General features: G+C 49.8%; 1 pseudogene; it reads right to left on the bottom strand.

Annotated features, from left to right (window-relative positions):
- Positions 1-1,621: 1,621 nt before the first annotated feature.
- On the bottom strand, positions 1,622-2,000 carry LOC118145061 (coiled-coil-helix-coiled-coil-helix domain-containing protein 2 pseudogene; annotated as a pseudogene).
- Positions 2,001-18,295: the final 16,295 nt, after the last annotated feature.

The following is an 18,295-nucleotide window of genomic DNA, read 5'->3' as shown; positions in this document are numbered from 1 at the left end:
AGAAAAGCCCCGCCATTCCACTGGAATATGAATACATTCAAGTTACCAGCATGCTCTTCCCAAAATATGCATGTTATCAGCCGGAGATTGTGGACAGGTACTGGTTTGGGGTTATATGCCCCTCCTGCTCCCCAGACAGAAAGGCTGGTCACGCTCAGCATATCTGGAATTCAAAATTTTTATATTTTTATTGGTTTTTTCCCCCCTGCCCCCACATCCTGAGCTGGGGGAGAGGGTTTATATGAGCCCACTAATTAACAGAGAACAGAAGTCTTTTTATTTCACAAATAAAAGCATAGAGACACTGTATGAACAGAAATGCAGCATGATTTTTAGAGAATGTTTTAACTTTTAAAAATATTCCCCCCAGGGTCTGTGCAGGTGAGCCCTGAGGGGCTTTTCCAGGGAGAGACCTTGGTTGAGGGGAGCTGTTTGTCCCTCAGAGAGGAAAGCTCCCTGAGCTCTGAGCTGGGCCTTCCCGCAGCGTGGCGGTCCAGCTCTCAGTGGCCCCCTGTGCTATTCTGGCCCCAGCTGCACAGCCCTTCCCCACATGGGCTTCTTTGCTGGGCCTCCTGGTAGAAGTTGGAGAAGAGCTAATGACAGCTCCCTGGAATGTGCCTCTGGGTTCTGGTGTAGTGAGCCAGGGCTGTGAGACCTTGGGCAAGTCCCTGGTCCTGTCTGGACCTCGCTTTCCTCCATCAGAGAAATGGAAAGTGCAGGTGGAATCAGCCATGCCCCCTCCTCCTGCCCTGAGGTCCTAGGCTGCTGTTCAGAGGCTGTTCTGGAAGCAGAAGGTGACACTGTAGGTGGCCAGACTTTGGCCTGCAGGCTTAACGCCTCAAATCACATTTGGATGTGGGCTACTTTTCATCCTTTCATCACCTGTCAGCCCCTACCTTGATACCAGTTTCACAGATGGGGACACCCAGACCCCATGAAGAAAGCCAGGCAGAAGTGACTCTCCCCTTTCTATAAATGTGGAAACTCAGATGCCAGGGATTCTGGCAACTCTGTGACTGGGCCAGGCAGAAGCCAGGCAAGAATCCCTTGCTGGACCGGGGTAACAACCCCTAATGCGGGCCTCGAAATCGGTGCAGTTGCTGCGTCTACAGGACTGGGTTTCCCTGGCTGTGACCCAAGGCTACAGGGATGGGGGTGTGGACACACTCAGAGGGAGCCACAGCCCTGAAAAACCGCGACTCTGCCTCCTTAACAGTCCAGTGGCCTGCGTGGGGCCATCTGGTGGCTGAGCCCCATCATTGCAGGAGCCCCCAAGGCCCGGGGGCTGACCCCAGAGCTTTCTGGTCAGATTTCCTGGAGTTTCCAGAAGCAATCAGCAAGTTGTTTTTGGGTTTTTTTTGTTTTTTGAAGAAAATCACTTTATTCTAATTAAATGACAAAGAATAAAATCATAACAGCTAGTTTAAGGAGGCCACACAAACATTTTCCCAGTTCCAAATTCTACAGCGTAGGAACAGCCCCTTCCATTTCAATTCTGAAGCAGGGAAGCTAGGAATGACAGGAGAGGTTTAACTGATGGCTGCACTTTACACGTTCACTATTAATTACATTTTTGTATTAAACTAACTTGGTTACGAGAGCTACTTTTCCATTTCTCCAGGTTGAACTTCTTGATTAGGCCCATCCGTTTGCAGGTGGACACTGTTTCCGCACCTCACTGAAACCCTCACTCACAGAGCTTGAAGTCACCTGGTTCTGGGCACACTCCGAAAGCTGTTCAATCTCACAGAACCAAGGCTGCTGCTGCTGCTGTGCCAACTGGGTTCCCTGAGGCTCCTGGTAAGTGATGTCAGGCCTCACAGGCTCAGGATTACTTCCTCCACCCCCAGTAATGGTGTGGCCTGGTGTGTGACCCACAGCAGAGCCCACAGCCATGCCAGTTGCAGTGGGGTGGCCGATGCTGGTGGCTGAGCAGCTGGTGCTGGCCTGGGTGCAGTTCTCATCTTAGGGGCCCAGCTGGCCAGAGGGGCCATGCGGGAGGTTCAGCTTCAAGTTTTGAACTGGGATCCTGTGGCAGCCAGAACAATTCATAAGCTGGGTTTGGCTGCTGGAGCAACTTCCACTCCAGCCCTGATGCAAACAGGGCAACTTTCTATCAGGACTCTAGGGGTCTCAAGTGCTGAGCTGCTGTGAAAGTATCTTGTGTCCCTCCCCAGAGATCCCTCTGCACACACAATGTTAGGGAGCCTGAGGCTTTAGGAAGACCAGCTCTCAATAGAGATCACACATCAGTAGGGAAGAGGACAAGCCCCAGGTGTATGCAGCAAAACCTAGCATCTCAGCTCACCTGCTGTGGGACCCTGTGCAAATTAGGCCGCAAATTACACCCGGTCTCTGAGTCTCAGTTACTTTATTAGAGAAGGAGGACTGCTGTGAGGGTCAAATAACAATGTGTACAAGTTGCCTCGGACATGATAATGAGCTGGACTTACCATGATGATTACAGCAAATGCTCTTCATTGTTACTTCTCTCACCCTCACCATGGTGAGGGACCTTCTTAGGCACCATTTCACAGACAGGACACACATAGGACTTAGCTTGAATGGCGTGCCCTGGAGTACGTTCAGTAAATGGTCACTCAGAAATGCAAACACTGGCTCTTTCAGGAGGTGCACGCCGAAGGGGCACAGAGGTCCGATGCTGGAGGCCCACTTTCAGATGGTTCAGAAAAAATTAAGAGGAGGCCATGCGTGGTGGCTCATGCCTATAATCCCAGCACTTTGCGAGGCCAAGGTGGGCGGATCACCTGAGGTCAGGAGTTCGAGACCAGCCTGTCCAACATGGTGAAATCCCAACTCTACTAAAAATACAAAAGATTAGCCAGGCATGGTGGTATGCGCCTGTAATCCCAGCTACTCAGGAGGCTGAGGCAGGAGAATTACTTGAACCTGGGAGGCGGAGGTTGCAGTGAGCCTAGATTGCACCATTGATTGCACTCTAGCCCGGGTGACAAGAGCGAAACTCCATCTCAAGAAAATAAATAAATAAAATAAAAACAAAGAGGAGAGAGAATAATGAAGCATAATGGAACAAAACGTCCACAACTGATTATTCTGGCTATAGGATATATGCAAAGTCTCTGTTCTCGTATTTTGAAATTATATCAAAAGTGTTTTGAAGCCCAGCCGTTTCCAAATTCTACCTAGCTTCCTGGGGAGCCAGTGGAAATCCAGCCCTCTCAGAGTTCTTTGCTCTGGACTGATGGCCCAGCCCCGTGACTGTTGGCACCCGCCCTGCAATCCCCCATGGAAAGCCAGAGGTGTCCCTACCCTGCAGCCAGCGTCACCTGGGTCCCCCAGGCCTCCTCAGGGCCTCTCCTCAGCCTCCCCATTTCCTACTCCCCCACCACACCCCTGCCCAGGTCCCAGCCGGGCTGTGGTGAGAGGCTGAGGTGGGGTTTATTTATAAGTTCCCGCTGATCATGAATCACTGGAGGAACTGCTCACAGACTGGAGACAAAAGTCTGGGGCCGCCTGGCCGGGAGGAAACACTCTTTAGATTCGACTTTCCCCTTGGCACGAGCCTCCCCACGCCTGGCCTAGCTGGGCGCTGCCAGCCCCTTGTGTTCTCAGAGGCCGAATCTCATTTGCCGCCAAGTTCTGTCGGCCTGTCCGCCTTGCTGTGTAAACAGGACCCGGGGCTGGCGGCCCAGCCCCACACTGGAAATGAGCCTGCCTTCCGCAGCCCGGCCACTTCCTCTTCACATCCGGAGACTCCTCAGAGTTTGAATGAGAGCTGGGTGGGCAGGAGGGGGGAGAAGCTGGGGCCTTGCCCTGCTGTAGCCTTCCTCAACCCTGATGGAGAATTAGTGGACAAATGGAAGGAGCAGAGGACTCCTAAGCAGCCATCAAAGCCCAGTATAAATGACCCCTCCTCTGGGACACTATCCCACTGCTCTGGGTCTGCTCCCTATTGTAGTTCATAGTTTCATTACATTCAGTAAACATGTACTGAGCACCCACTGCATACCAGGCTCTGTGCAAAGTGACTGTGAAGTAGGGGGGCATGAAGATACCTACCTTATTCATATAATCTAATTCATTATTTTAATTCAACTATGAGCTGCTTAAGGGCAGAATTAATGTCTGATTCAGGATCCCCCTGATCATAAGAAGTGTCTAATATGGTGACTGCATGTAGCAGAGGCTCAAAAATTTTTCCGTTGAATTGACCTGGTTGCACTAGGGCAGCCCAGTTTCCAATCCACTTCCCTTTCTGGGCCTCTGTTGCCAATCTAATTTGGCATTCTGTGGCCTAAGAGTCATGTCCCCTCTTGAAACAATGTGGTAGGCTGGGCGCAGTGGCTCATGCCTGTAATCCCAGCACTTTGGGAGGCCAAGGTGGGTGGATCATGAGGTCAGGAGATCAAGACCATCCTGGCTAACATGGTGAAACCCCATCTCTACTAAAAATACAAGAAATTAGCCAGGTGTGGTGGCAAATGCCTGTAGTCCCAGCTACTCTGGAGACTGAGGCAGCAGAATCACTTGAACCCGGGAGGCAGAGGTTGCAGTGAGCTGAGATCACGACACTGCATTCCAGCCTGGGCGACAGAGTGAGACTGCTTCTCAAAAAAAAAAAAAAGAAAAGAAAGAGAGAAAGAGAAAGCTCTGCCTCCTAGAGGAAGGGCAGAATGGAAGTCAACCCCAGAAGCTTGTGGTACCAGCTGTTCCAAGCCATGCTCAGTGCATCCCATTAAAGAGAAGGCAAGACTGAGGCCTCGAGAGATTGCAATGGGTCACAGAGCTGGAATGGCAGCCAGGACCCTCACCAGGCCCCTAGCTGTACCTGGACAGCCTTGGATTTGGGGTCTCTAGGTTTGGCGCAGGAGTTCCATGGAAAACACTGACCGATGGCCAGGGACACCTGGGCAGAATGGTAGAAGCCCCAAGGTTGTTAGCCCAGGTTCAGTCAGGCAGAGCCAGGATGCCTGTGTGAGTGTTCACATGTACATGTGCTCACATGCATCCACGCACACACCAGAAATGCAGTGGAGCTGCCCTTGGGGAACAAATGCACTGGTTTCAATAGAGTGTCTTCAGAGAATTTTTAAAATTCCAGTCTCCAAAGGAGAATCACTCTCTGGATAAATAACTACCTCTTGGAAAGAAATGAGCAGAATCCACGGGGCTGGAAGACTCTGGCTCCAGCATCTGGGAGAGCTGTGTGGCTGCTCTCAGGAGAGGCTGTGGAGGCCTTCTAGCATCTGCCTGTCCATCCAGGCGGTGTCACTGTGCCGACCATCAAGGGCTGGACGGGGAGAGGCATGGCAACTGTAGCCAGAAAGACAGATGGAATGCAGGAATCTCTTGTAAAGGAGGGGCAAGAGAGGGGCAAACATCTGAAGGGTTTCTTAATCCTGTAGTTTATATTTTATCTGCCTCAAGCCTTTTGCACGAAGTTCTCTACAGCTGAAAAGGCCTTGTCATTTTCTCTCATGGGAAGCTGCCCCCTCCTCTGCCTGGCTCTGGAAGCCTCCCCTAGAGGAACTGGGGTTACCAGAAGAGGCTTAACTCTCACCCACTTACTAGCTTGGGGGCCTTGGGTAAACCTGTCCACTGGTCAGCTTCCTTATCTGCTCCTCTGTAAAATGGGGGTATTAGCAATTGACATAGCTGTGTCAGGGGTGAAATAAGACATGAGCTATCTTAATAAGGGGAAGTGTGAGTAAAGAGCTGATCTTTGTGGCAGCCGGTACTGGCCTCGTTGTTTCACACAGGATGGCTCTTCTTTATCCCCAGTATTCTAAAGCCTTAAGAGAGGAGAGGAAGGACAAGAGGGAATGCTATGTCCCGTTCATCTGAGCTTTCCTCCCTCTCATTCCTCTCCATCTGTCCTCGCTCATTACATCCAGTAAAATAGTGTGCACTCTATCAGTTCTTGCTGATAACCTAAAGTGATTAGGCCCAGGGGCAGGGGAGGGGATTCATGACTCCTCTGGAGATAAAATTCCCTAAGAGGTCTCCTGAAGCTTCTTGCTTTAGCCATTGGGCAGGAATTTTTACATCACTGTCCCACTGAACTTTCATAGCCCTCTTTCCAACTAATACCATGTGCTGCATTTTACAGACGAGAAAAATGAGCCTCAGAGGAGCTAGGCAAAACCAGTAGACTAGAAGGTGGTTTCAAACCAAGGACTGGTCTCACTTGTACTAGTTGCAAGTTCTGAGTTGTACAAGTTCTGAGGTCTTGGTGTCCAGGAAAGACCTGGGTCTGAATCCTCGCCCAGACTCTTATAACTGTGACATGGCGCCAGCTCCCGAGACTAAGTGCCCACCTCTGTGAGGAGGAGATACTCCACAGGTTTTTGGGAAACTTCACGAGGCAACAGATGCAGACCCTTAACGTAGCACTTGGCATGAGTGGGCCCGAATCAGTGTTTGCAGGCCATCCCCACCCCTGGGGCGTTCCCATTCTAAGAACTGTTCTTCGTCAGTGATGACCTCAGTGTCCCAACCAAAGCAGCGGGCAAGGAGATTTGCACCAGCTCCAGGGACGGGGGCCTGGCTGAAAAATATAGACCCATTAGCCACTGAGCCCCAGAGTTTCTCCCTGAATGCCAGTGCCTGGTGTGATACCCACAGAGTGGGTGCTTGGTAGACATTGTTGAATGAATAGACGTTAGTTGGATGCTGAAAGGTTGCTGTTCTAGGGGACAGTGGGATGTTCTATGTGGAATGAGGGGCCATCCTGGAATGGCTGAGGGGTGAGTTCACTGGGCCTGTGTGCACCGCCTCCAGAAAACACACTGGCTTAAGAACGCCTGATGCCAGCTGGCAGACATTTCCTGGCTGGCAATAGTTTTCTGCCTCCTCTTCTCCCTCTTCCTCCTCTGCTGAGGCCCCAATGCCCAGCCTCGGGCTGGCTTCTCTCCCTGCCTCAGGTCTTACTCTGGGATTGGAGTACCCATGGGTCAGCCTGGGAATTCTCACCTCCTGAGGACCCAGGATCAGTCAGAGGAGACAAAGCTGCTGTCTCTCCAAAGTCTGCCTCCTCCCTTAGAGGTCCCTGGAACCCCACCAGGGCTCTCCACAATTTGAGCCCTTTCCCATCAATGTGGCTTGGCCTAAGCCTGGCCCTGAGGTCAGACCAACCCCACTGGGAGAGGAATGGCATCTCATTCCTCAGCCAACCACACTCTGGCACATCAAGAGCTGCCAGACCACCTTCATGGACCCTTGGGTCACCCATAAGACATGGGGACCACATTGTACAGAAGACACACACCTGTTCCAGAGACGCAGCACTCCTAGAAGCCCTTGTGTGACCAGTGGAGGTTGGGGGTACTGAGGTTCAGAGTGGTAAAGTATTTTCCCAGAAGTCTAGACTATGGCTCCTATTTCAGACACAGTGTTTGGGCAAAACCCTCTCTGGGTTGCTTTCTCTCTGAAACATGAACAGAAAAAACTAGGCCAGCCTTCTCCCCCTCCAGCCTTCTGTCTAGAAGTACATCTCCCTCTCCCAACGAACCCACCCCATCCATACACCCACTTGTACAACTGCCTGCAGCCCCCACAACCCTTCTCTCCTGTGCTTTTGTTTTGATGACAGAAACTTGAGTTTTAGCTCAGTAGTATTAACAATCTCTCACTTGCATTAACCAGTACTGTGTTAAAAATCACACATGATATTTTTATTTCATTCCCTACACCTATTTTAGAGATGAGGAAAGCGATGCCCAGAGCAGCTACTGCACTCCATCAGTTCTTGCTGATAACCTAAAGCGATTAGGCCTAGGGGCAGGGGAGGGGACTCAGTGACTCCTCCAGGTCCTGTCTAGCCAGGATAGCTAGCCAGTGGCAGAGCTGGGATTTGAACCCATGCCTTGGCAGGACTGTATCTGACTCCTTTTTCCCTGCTTCTTTGGCATGGGCACAGGGGCAGGAACAAATCAGACTCCCAGTAAGCCTATGTGGGCATGAGTTAGCCCTTCTGAGGTCTGATGAGGCTTTTTTTTCTGAGATGGAGTTTTTGTTCTGTTGCCCAGGCTGGAGTGCAGCAGCGCAATCTCGGCTCACTGCAACCTCCACCTCCTGTGTTCAAGCAATTTTCCTGCCTCAGCCTCCAAAGTAGCTGGGATTACAGGTGCCTACCACCACGCCCAGCTAATTTTTGTAATTTTAGTAGAAACGAGGTTTCACCATGTTGGCCAGGCTGGTCTCAAACTCCTGATCTCAGGTGATCCTCCAGTCTTGGCCTCCCTAAGTGCTGGGATTACAAGCATGAGCCACAAAAGACCTTAGAAGACCTCCATTTAAACAGTGTCATCAGGCCAGGCACAGTGGCTTATGCCTATAATCCCAGCATTTTGGGAGGTCCAGGAGGGTGGATTATTTGAGGTCAGGAGTTTGAGACCAATCCAGCCAACATGGTGAAACCCCATCTCTGTTAAAAATACAAAATTAGCCAAGCATGGTAGTGGGCACCTGTAATCCTAGCTACTCAGGAGGCTGAGGCAGGAGAATCGCTTGAACTCGGGAGGCAGAGGCTGCAGTGAGCTGAGATCACACCACTGCACTCCAGCCTGGGCAATAGAGTGAGTCCCTGTCGAATGCATGAATGAATGAATGAATGAATGCCTTCCGGAGACAATGCTACCCAGGGAATGGGTTGGACCTTCAGAGCTACAGCAGGACCAAATCAGAAAGGACCTCTGCCTTCCTGTGCACTCTGGTGGTCACCAGAGTTGGGGACTTCAGTTTCCCCACTATAACATGGGAATAATAATCACACCCACGCCTTAGGGATGGCCTGAGTCCCAGTGAGGCCAAGTTGCTCTCCCTCCACTGGCCCAAAGCAGCAGGGCCCTGCCAGGCTCTGGGAGCTAAGAGTAGGAGCTGCCCTGAGCCACTGAGACAGGCTGGGAGCCCCCACCCCCACCTGCATAGCTTCAGCACACTCGGGGACACATCACAGCCATGCCTCTCGCTCTGCCCCGCCAACCCAAACCTGGCTGGCTGAAGGGGCTGCAGCCAAGAAAAAAGCTGGCCTGAGGGGGTATTTGCTCTCCAGGGCTCAGCGATTGTGGAATAATGACTACAGTGGCCGCCAGAGTCAAAGGGGACTCTGTTCTCTGAAGCCAGGGTTCCCACAGCTGGCTACCCACAGCCTGAACTCAGGCCGACAGAGCCGCGGCTCTGAGCCTGGCACCAGCCACCAATCCTCACGACAACCTTGCCAGAGGTGGTTCTACCGCGTGACTCAACAGACGAGCAAACTGAGGTGCAGGGAGAGAAAATGACCAAGTTCCCGCAGCTAGTGAGGGGCAGAGCAGGCCTGTCTGACGCCACCAACCACAGCGCCAGGGCCTGACCATGGGAAGCCTCCAACAAGGCTGTATTGGAGAGATTTGAGCACCTACTATGTGCCAGCCTAGCTCCTTTGCTTGAATGTTGTTTGACCTTAAATTGAAAAACCTGGCCCAGCACAGTGGCTTGCTCTTTGGGAGGCTGAGGCGGGTGGATCACCTGAGGTCAGGAGTTTAAGACCAGCCTAACCAACATGGTGAAACCCTGTCCCTACTAAAAATACAAAAAAAGTACCCGGGCATGGTGGCGCCCACCTGTAATCCCACCTACTTGGGAGGCTGGGGCAGGAGAATCACTTGAACCCTGGAGGCAGAGGTTGCAGAGAGCCCAGATCTCACCATTGCACTATAGCCTGGGCAACAGAGTGAGACCCCATGTCAAAAAAAAAAGCGAAAAACTAGAGAAAAAGGCATCATCAGCCACCTCATACAGATGAGGAAACTGAGGCTCACCCAGGAGCCTTTTCAGTTGTCAACAGACCCAGGTACTCTAATAGCTGAGACAGACCCCTTCACACCTTAACTTCCTGCCTTCGTTCCATGTTAGAAAGAAAGCAAACGCACTACGATCCTTTTGACTCACAAATATGACCCGTGTGTGCGCCCTGTCCTGCAAAATACAGCTGAGTCTGGGCTACTCATCCTTTTTGGGGTTTGGGATGGGATAATCCGGTCCTGACCCTTTTTCGTTGGCAAGATCATAAGTATTCAGCTCAATGAATTCTCAAAAAGTGAATACAACCTTGTAACCTCTCCGTCAAAGGTTCTGCTTTTGAAAATGAGCATATTCCCCTGAGCAGCACAGAGGCACTTGGGGAAGCCAGATTGGGGGATCAGGTCGGGTTGCTCTGCCTGGGAAAGATGTCCCTGGGCATCATTGTACTGCCAGATTCGGGGTACCTGAATGAGTCTTGTCAACAAGACTGATTCACAGGGCTCTTGTTGAACTGCTGACCTTTAGGTCAAGGAGGTCTGGGGTGGGGCTTGAGGGTCTGCATGTCTGAGGAGCTTCCAGCGACGCTAATGCGGCCACCCTGGTTTCTCAGAGTGTGGTCCTGCGCATACAGCATCAGCCTCACCTGCAGCTTGCTGGAAATGCAGAATCTCAGGCTCCACCCTGGACATAGTGAGCATTAGAGTCGCTGAGAGCCTTAAGAGCAATTGAAGCCTCATGCCCAGAGCTCCTAATTTAATTGTCCCAGAGTGTGACCCAGGCATCAGCATTCTTAACAACTCCTTGACCTCCGATGCACAGCGAAGGTTGGAGAGCTCTGCTGTTGCATCATGAGTCCTCGGTGTTGGAAAGGGCTGACTTTTCACCCTGTTTACTTCCTCCTTTTATAAAGGAAGAGAAATAGGTCTGAGGTCACATCATGTAGGAATAAACTCATCAAATTTTTAAGGAATATATAAAATGTATTTACTTACACATTCATAAAATACATTTACAAAGCTACACAAGAATCTAATAACATGGGTAGCCTGTGGGGAGGTGAATTGGGTGGCTGAGTGAGTGACAGGGTGGCACAGAGTATTTTCATATTTTTTATTGTAAACTATGTGAGTTTACTATTTTTATTTATTATTACATTTAAAAAATAGAGACAGGAGTCTCACTATATTGCCCAGGCTGGTCTCAAACTCCTGGGCTCAAGTGATCTCCCTGCCTTAGCTTCCCAAAGTGTTGGGATTACAGGCATGAGCCACTGTGCCTGGCCAAGAGTAAATTATTTATTCAAAAAATTATACAAAAAGAGCATCATTTTTAGGAATCCTTCTGAATAAAATGAGTCTTATTAATTTAAGTCACCCATCGAATATGGCAGAAATAGTCCAAGAAACTGACACAAACTTCTATAGCCACCTGAGGGCTGGTGCCACAGGCCAGGTGATGGGGTAGAAAACTCCAAACACAGCTCTCTCTTTGGTTCCCAGCCTCTCCACCCATCACAAACCAGCTGTGTATCTTTTGATAAGCCATTTAACTGCTTTGGGCCTAGTATAATTTATTTGTTCAATGAATGGGAGGTTTTTCGTTTTTTTGTTTTTTGAGACGGAGTCTCACTCTGTCACCAAGGCTGCAGTGCAGTGGTGTGATCTTGGCTCACTGCAACCTCCACCTTCCGAGTTCAAGGGATTCTCCTGTCCCAGCCTCCCAAGTAGCTGGGTCTACAGGTGCACATCACCACGCCCAGCTAATTTTTGTATTTTTAGTAGAGATGGGGTTTCTCCCTGTTGGTCAGTCTGGTTTCAAACTCCTGACCTCAGGTGATCTGCCTGCCTCAGCCTCCCAAAGTGCTGGAATTACAAGTGTGGGCCACTGCGCCCAGCCTAGGAGTTTTATTTAATTACGTTTTCAACTTTTATTTTAGATTCCGGGGTGCATGCGAAGGTTTGTGACCTGGCTGTACCACATGCTGCTGAGCTCAGGATCACCAGTGATCCCATCGCACAGGTACTGAGCATGGTACCCAATGGTTTGTTTTTCAACCTCTGCCTCCCCTCCTCCCTCCCCACACTAGTAGTTCCCAGTGTCTTTTGTTCCCATCTTTATGTCCACAAGTACCCAATGTTTAGCTCCCACTTCCAAGTGAAAACATACAGTATGTGGTTTTCTGTTCCTGCTTTAATTCACTTAGGATAATGGCCTCCAGCTGCATCCATGTTGCTGCAAAGGACATGATTTCATTCCTTTTTATGGCTACATCATCAAATGTTAAAACAGGAAGTCACTTTGGTGTTAGTTCACTTGATTCAATCACAGCATTTAGAGAAACTGAAGTCAAGGGGAGACAGGGCAGCTGCCAGGGGCACTAAAATCTAAGACTTCTCTCCAACACACCTTTCCTTTCTCAGCTGCACCTTTTCTCCCTGCAGGGATCAGATTCTAGACCTGGCCAAGGACAGGCCCTCTACATCTCTTGCTCTTCAGCTGCAGCTGGCAAAAAGTCTTTCTCCCTTGCATCTCAATATGTGGACTAAGGACCTTCACAGTTGCTAGGGCTGTAGTATTAAAAATGCAACTAGGCAAGGAACCAGGACTCCATAAAGGGAATAGTGACCATTGTTACCATGTAGATTTTTAAAATGAAAAAAAAAAAAAAAAAAATAGCTGGGCATGGTGGCTCACACCTATAGTCCAGCACTTTGTGAGCCTGAGGCAGGAGGATTGCTTAAGGCCAGGAGTTCAAGACCAGCCTTGACAAAACAGTGAGACCTCATCTCTACAAAAAATTAAGTAATTAGCCGAGCATGGTGGTGCATGCCTGTAATCCCAACTATTCGGTTTAGGGGGCTGAGGTGAGTGGGTAGCTTTAGCTCAGGAGTTTGAGGCTGCATTGAGCTGTGAGCTAACCATTGCACTTCAGCCTGGTGACAGGGAGAGATCCTGTCCGAGAGAGAGAGAGGGAGGAGGAGGAGGAGGAGGAGGAGGAGGAGGAGGAGGAGGAGGAGGAGGAGGAGGAGGGGGGGGGAGGGGAAAGGAGAGGAATAGACATCTCAAGAGTAGGAAAAAGTATAAAAAGTTCATTAATACAAGAGGTATTCAACTTCACTTACATTTGAAGAAATGTACATCAAAACACTGTGATATAACCCTCACCTATAGGATAAAGATTTTTTAAATGGCCAGGTCATGGTTTGGGGAAATAAGCAAATTGCAGTTGGTGAACATGTAAATGTACAAAAATTTGAGCTTGGCAGTTTGATGATTTCTATAAACGTTTTAAATATGTATATGCTTTGATTCAGTGAATCCACTTCTAGAAATTTACCTTGCAGATATACTTACACAAATGCACAAAGATTAGCGTATCGGCAATGTTTGCAATAATAGAAAACTGGAAATGAATCAAAGGGGTCTCACAAATGCTGACTTGGAAGAATATATATATATTGCAGAATAGGACATTGATTCTGATCTTATTTGTACAAAAAAGGATATAAATGTTTGTGTTTGCAGTCTGTATATGCATAGAAATGTCTGGAATGACACACCAAAATTTTCATTAGACAATGAGTTGGAGGGGAAGGGAGAGTTTTCACTTAAAAAAAAAAAAATCTTGGCTGGGCACCGTGGCTCATGGCTGTAATCCCAGCACTTTGGGAGGCCAAAGCAGGTGAATAACCTGAAGCCAGGAGTTCGAGACTAGCTGGGCCAACATGATGAAACCCCAACTCTACTAAAACTACATAAAATTAGCTGGGCATGGTGGCAGGTGCCTGTAATCCCAGCTACTCAGGAGGCTGAGGCAGGAGAATCACTTGAACCCAGATGGTAGAGGTTGCAGTGAGCTGAGATCATGCCATTGTACTCCAGCCTGGGCAACAAGAGCAAAATTCTGTTTCAAAAAAAAATTATCATATAATTCTGCACACAGAAGCACACTCTACTTTTGTTGTAAGCCATTTTTAATCCGATTGGTTTCAGTTAGTATGGTTTCAGTGGTTGCTGGAGACAGTGCTAGGTTTTTCTGTGGGCGGTGGAAGGTGGGCAACATGCTAGAACTTTCTCAGAAGGACATATAAGAGTCTCACTTATTTATTTTGAGACAGGGTCTCACTCTATTGCCCAGGCTGGAGTGCAGTGACACATACACGGCTCACTGCAGCCTTGACCTCCCTGGGCTCAGGTGATTCTCCCACTTCAACCTTCTTAGTAGCTGAGACTACAAGCCCACGCCATCACACCCAGGTAGTTTTTTTTGTATTTTTTGTAGAGACGAGTTTTTGCCACATTGCCCAGGCTGGTCTTAAACTCCTGGGCTCAAGCCAGTGCCTGCCTCAGCCTCCCAAAGTGTTACATGTGTGGGCCACCATGCTGGATTTTTTTTTTTCTTTCTTTCTTTTTGAGACAGGGTCTCACTCTGTCACCCAGGCTGGAGAGCAGTAACCACTGCTCCAGTAAGTGGTGACTGGTGCAGTCACCACTTACTGCAGCCCTGGCCTCCCTGGCTCAAGTGATCCTCCCACCTCAGCCTCCCAAGCGGATGGGACCACAGATAGCATCACCACACCTGGCTAAATTTTTTTTTTCTTTTAATTTTTAGTACAGACACAGTCTCACTATATTGCCCAGGCTAGTCTTGAACTCCTGAGCTCAAATGATCTTCCCACCTAGGCCTCCCAAAGTGCTGGGATTACAGGCATGAGCCACTGTGCCTGGCCAAAATCTTTATATCAGGCTATAGAATGAAAGTAATTGTCAGCTTATTCTCAGAAGAAATTTAGGGCAAGAGTCCAAAGAAAGGGCATTGGTGGTTAAGTTTAGTATTTGATGGCTTATAATATCATGGAGTTACATGAAAACCCCACCACGTTATCTCGCTATCGCCCCAGGGTTCAGGGGATCATGGAGGCTTCAACCCAGGTTCAAGGAGTGCAGCAGGGGCTCAACTAGTTCCTCCTTCTGCAGGTGAAGGCAGAAGGGCTGGGGATGGGAGGAGAGATGCTTGTTCCTGTGGACGGCAGCAGAAAGCTGCCCCAGTCACCAGCTGCCAGAGGATGGGTCTGGGTCTCACTACAGAATGAATGCCCACTTGCCACGTTCCCATGCCACCACAGCTTCTCTTGGTCCCTTTCAGACCTCCTGGGCTTCTCTCGTCCCTCCCTCCTCCCCCATCAACCCTCTTTCTAGACAGTGTGAGGCATGCTTCCCATGGAGGCACAGGCTGCCAGAGCTGGGCCGAGCCGAAGACCTCCTGGGCCAATCCCCTAATTGTATAGTTGGGAAAACAGGCCCAGAAAGGAGAAAGAACTTACCTGAGGTCACCCAGGGAGTTTATGGCAGAAATAAAACTGGGTTATTGGGAAAAATGTCACACAGCCCTCCCCACCCATTCCCTACACTTTACTGGATATGTTTGGCTGCCCCTTCCCCGGTGCCCCATTAGTTATTCAACAGAGGCTTCTTTTTGGTTTTTGTGTTTGTTTGTTTTGCTTTTTTTTTTGAGACAGAGTCTCACTTTGTCTCCCAGGCTGGAGTGCAGTGGCACAATCTCGGCTCACTGCAACCTCCGCCTCCCAGGTTCAAGCAATTCTAGTGCTTCAGCCTCCCGAGAAGCTGGGATTACAGGCACCTGCCACGACACCCAGCTAATTTTTGTAATTTGCAGAGACGGGGTTTCGACATGTTGGCTAGGGGTGTCCTGGCCTCAAGTGATTCACTGAATGGCCTCCCAAAGTGGTGGGATTACAGGCATGAGCCACCACGCCCAGCCTCATGCCTGAAATCCCTACATGAGGCATTACTCAAGACATTTCTCAAGCACCGACCACACCCCGGGTTCTATTCTAGGCCCTGATGATACCGGAATGAACAAAACAGACACAACTCCTACCCTGTGGAACTCACATTCTAGCTTTATTACATGACCTACCTATTACCTTTCTGGGGGAGACACGCTGTCACACTGCAGCCAGGAAGTCCTTGTCAGCAAATGCACACTGCCTCGTCTCTGCCCTGCAGACGAGGAGGGCCTTTTCCCTGGAGGAGGGGCGTCAGCCAAGAACGGGCAGCAAGGGCACCAGTGCCCAGCTCTGTGGGAATTCAGACCCTCCCGTGAGAATCATCTCCTATGCTTCTCAGAACACCGTACACACCAGGTACTCACATCCCCACTTTACAAGCAAGGAAATGAAGGCCCAGCGCCCAGCAACACCGGCAAGTAAGCAGCAGGACTGAGCTTTCTCCTCCCTCAGGTGGGGTAGTGGGTCCTGCTCAGGCAGAGCAGGGCTGGCGGGGGAGCAGGGGCATGGGGGCATTTTCTGTCCCCTTTTGGAGAAGAGAATGGCGGTCTCTGCTGGCTTTTTCTCTGGGTGCTCAGAGAAGCTTGAGCTGCCCACCACTGCCAAAGTGACCTGCCAGCTATGGTGCCGGAGCTACTGCCCCTGTCTGCGGATTCTGGTACCCAGAGCAGTGTTCCTAACCGTGAAGCAGGTACCAACCCTTTTTTGATACTTAATTAAAACCATGGGCCCTTTCCCTAGAAATTGTCTACGTGTCTCCCTCAAACCACTTTGCATATACATTCCCTGCCACCCGTCCCTGCTCCACCCTGGGCAGGGCTAGATCTTCTGGGGGACCCTCTCCTAATGGGAGGAGGAATCACACTATGGAGCTGAAAGATCACCCCACCCCACCCTGCCCTGAGAGGCTCTCCTGCCCATCCTGGGAACCACTCCTTGAGGGGTCTGCAGGGTGCATCCCAGGAGGCATTGCCGGCCACACGGTGCTGCCCAGATGGGCTGTGAGCGCCCCCTGGGGGCAGCTCGTCCGCATGTCCCAGGAAACGCTATACCCATCCCATCCCCACCCCACCCCCAGAGTTTAACTTAACGCCAACATTTGGTGGACAAGAAAAGTTTGTCATTTAAAATATTGTTTTTAAGTTAAAGCAGCCACAGATGGGCATTACAATTCAAACTCTGCCCCAAATGTTAGGAGAAACCCTGGCGGTGAGAACGGTACGGACAGCTGAAGCTGATCTCACCGTCTCATCCCTCAAAACCAACTCCCAAGGCCTGGTCTGCCTAGCACCCTGTCCCAAGCACAGGATACAAAGATGAAGGGCCCTTGACCCTGTCCTCCCCCTACATGCCAGCCATCCCAGGCTGGGAGGAAGGAGAGGGAGAAGGAGGGAGAAATATAAGAGGACCAGCTTATCCCAGTTCACCCAGGACGTTCCAGTTTTATCTTATTTATTATATTTTATTTTATTTTGAGACAGGGTCTTGCTCCATTCCTAAGGCTGGAGTGCAATGGCACGATCTCAGCCCACTACAGCCTTGACCTCCCTGGCTTACGTGATCCTCCCACTTCAGCCTCCCAAGTAGCTAGAACCACAGGTGCATGCCACCAATCTGGCCAATTTTTGTATTTTTTTTACAGAGATGGGTTTTTCTATGTTGCCCAGGCTGGTCTTAAACTCCTGGGCTCAAGCAGTCCTCTGCCTTGGCCTCCCAGAATGCTGGGATTATAGATGTAAGCGCTCTGCCTTGGCCTATGTCTGTTTTAGGACTGAAAGTCCATCTTCCCAGGAACCACCCCACTCCAGTCCTGGGCAAACCAGCCTGCCTTTTCTCCCTGTGTTGACCAGTGAAAGCATCATGAGTGGCATAAGGTCAGCCGTAACTAGGTCCACACACGTTTTTGTCTTTACACAGGGTCAGACTTTTATTGATGTTATTTCCATCATAAAAGTCACTAGCTACATGGAATTCCCAAAAAGGCAATTCTTCTTAGCAGTCTGTTCAGTTGGTAATCAGAGCTGTGTGCACACAGGCTCGAGCCACTCAACAAGTCAGTTAATATTGCAAACCATACACTGTAGTATACTTCATATATAAATGTTATAGATTAAAATTTCACACTAAACAGTAACATTTAGCATCAAAAGAAAAAAGGCAAGGCAAGGCAAGGCACAGTGGCTCATACCTGTAATCCCAGCACTTTGGGACGCTGAGGTGGGCAGATGACCTGAGGTCAGGAGTTGGAGACCAGCCTGGCCAAAACAGCGAAATCCCATCTCTACTAAAAAAGCAAAAATTAGTCGGGTGTGGTGGCGTGCACCTGTAATCCCAGCTAATTGGGAGGCTGAAGCAGGAGAATCACTTGAACCCAGGAGGCGGAGGTTGCAGTGAACTGAGATGGCACCACTGCACTCCAGCCTGGGTGACAGAGTGAGACTTTGCCTCAAAAAAAAGAAAAGAAAAGGAGAAAGGGAAAAGGGTTAATGAACCAGTCCTGGCCTGATCCAGATGCATTAACGTTTTGCAAGGAAGACTTTTTGATTTGGGCAGAGCCTTCAGTGGCAAATCCTGGATCCTGATCACGAGACATGGTCTGTCAAGAAGGCCGGGTCTAGGTGGTGAAGTTTTGCTCATTTTATGGCCCTTGAGTCCTCTGGTGAAGATTTATAGTAAAGGGTAATAAGGGAAAACCTTATCTAGTTGGGTGTTATCTCTAT

Source organism: Callithrix jacchus, chromosome 8 (genome assembly GCF_049354715.1).
Source record: "Callithrix jacchus isolate 240 chromosome 8, calJac240_pri, whole genome shotgun sequence".
Taxonomy (NCBI): domain Eukaryota; kingdom Metazoa; phylum Chordata; class Mammalia; order Primates; family Cebidae; genus Callithrix; species Callithrix jacchus.
The sequence above is the reverse complement of the archived record's forward strand: the minus strand, read 5'-3'. Positions and strand labels throughout refer to the sequence as shown.